We start from the raw sequence: 2,333 nt of genomic DNA, 5'->3' as shown, positions 1-2,333 counted from the left end.
GAACCAGTTAACCCTCGTACACCTCTCCATCTGCGACTCTACTCCTGCGTCTTCCCATCTCCGGCTCGTTGCTGTCCGGGGCCTCGCCGTCGTCCACCACCTAGGATGCGCTCGGCGCGGCGTGGTAAACGTGGTCAACGAACGACACCATCGGAAGTAGACTGTGCGTGGAGAGGCTGACAGTTGGGTCCACGGCCGCACACAAGGAAATGCCTCCTTATTACGCGCAAAATAATGATTCCTCCACCTGACATCTGGGACCCACCGGAAGGGCCTCTGTATTTCGCGAAAATAACGTGCCCCCCGCTGACATGTCAGACCCACTAGCTATCTTCACACGCAAGGAAGTGCCTCCTTATAACGCACAAAAAATTAATATTCCCCCTGCCAGCTGGAACCCAGCATAGTGAGAGGCTGACTTGTGGGCCTACCAAGTTGACGGGGACAGAGGGCTTTGTTAACTTAGTCAATATGAATGATTCTAGCTCCTGTTACCATACGATGTTCATCCAACGGTCGTAGTGCTTCTTCAACCTCTGGTCTTCTTGCTCCAGCCGCCCAAACCAGCGCCGGTCATGCCGCGTGCTCCTGCCTCCCGTGGCCGGCTGTGATGCCGTGGAGGCCTCACCGCCCCCTACTACTCCCACCGTTGGCCAGGCCATCCCTCTACTCACCCACACCCCGTGTTATTCTGCGGTGACAGCAGCCTCACACCGCAGCCGAACCAGTGAACCATCGTACTCCTCTTCCCGTGGGCATCCACTGTTGTGTCTTCCTTGGCTCCGACTCGTCCCCTTCCTAGTCCTTGCCGTCGTCCACCGCAATGGTGCTCTCGGCGCGGCGTGGTCAACATGGTCAAGGAACGACTTCCATCGGACATGGACTGTACATGGAGAGGCTGACAGCTGGGTCCACGGCCACAGCAAGGAAGTGCCTCCTTATTATGCGCAAAATAATGATTCCTCCACCTGACAGCGGGGACCCACCAGACGGGCCAAAGTATTTCACGAAAAAACATTTCCCCCTGACTGCTGGGACCCACCAGCTACATCTTCGCACGCAAGGAAGTGCGTCCGGGCAAAAAAAAAACGATTCGCCCCCCTGACTGCTGGGACCCACCAGCTACATCTTCGCACGCAAGGAAGTGTGTCCGGGAAAAAAATGATTCGCCCCCCTGACTGCTGGGACCCACCAGCTACATCTTCGCATGCAAGGAAGTGCCTGACAATCGGGACCCACCTGGTCGAAGCATACGTAGCGTTGTTATTCTGGTCGCGAATGTGTACGTACATATATACTGGTGGATGTAGAGGGGCGCACGTGTCGTAGTAGAGGCGCATACATGTCGTAGTAGAGGCGCGCACGTAGCATGTACATGTACGTAGAGCGGCCAGGGTGCAAGAAAGAAAATACGGCCACATACGTGTACATACGGGCGGGGTCTCAAACGCCTACTCGCGCATACATACGGCCAGGGCTTGTGTACATGGCTGGGTCGGAACGGAGAAACAATGTCGTCATCATGTTCATGGGGAGGCAACGGAATGAGTTGTGTTCATGCGGAGGCAACGGAATGCGTCGTGTTCATCGAGAGGCAACAGAACGCGTGGGAGCCAACCGGCTGGGTCGGAACGGAATGCATGGTCGTGTTCATCGGGAGGGCTTGGACGGAACAGGCGATGGAAACGAGGCCTGGTGTACCGCACAACGGAAACAGACCTCCTACATTCGGAACGGGGTCCTGTTAATCGGGAGGGGTCCGGCGTACCGTAAAACGGAGGAACGGACCTCCTACGGTCGAAACAGGGGTCCTGTTGATTAGGAGGGGTGTGGCGTACCGCAAAACGGACGAAACGGACCTCCTACGGTCGAAACGGAGGTCCTGTTCATTGGGAGGGGTGTGGCGTACCGCAAAACGGACAAAACGGACTTGTGTTGGAGCGCTACGATAGAAACGGGGGTCCTGTTCATCGGGAGGGGTCTGGCGTACCACAAAACGGGACTCCACGGGATACTGTTCATCTCCACCGTCGACCTCCTCCAGCCTCCATGGGCTACCGTCGACCTCCTCCAGCCTCCACGGGCTCCTGTTCATCCAGCCTCCACCGCACGCTACTCCATCGGCTACTGTTCAACCACCCCTCCACGGGCACCCCTCCACCGTCTACTGTTCATCCAGCCCTCCACACCACGGGGTCCTATTCAACCACCCCTCCACGGGCACCCCTCCGCCGTCTACTGTTCATCCAGCCCTCCACCACACCACGGGGTCCTGTTCATCCAGAGGCAACGCCACCGCTCACTGTTCATCCAACCCCCCCTCCCACCCGCCC

Source organism: Triticum dicoccoides, chromosome 5A (assembly GCF_002162155.2).
Source record: "Triticum dicoccoides isolate Atlit2015 ecotype Zavitan chromosome 5A, WEW_v2.0, whole genome shotgun sequence".
Taxonomy (NCBI): Eukaryota; Viridiplantae; Streptophyta; class Magnoliopsida; order Poales; family Poaceae; genus Triticum; species Triticum dicoccoides.
Note: the sequence above shows the minus strand (reverse complement) of the source record.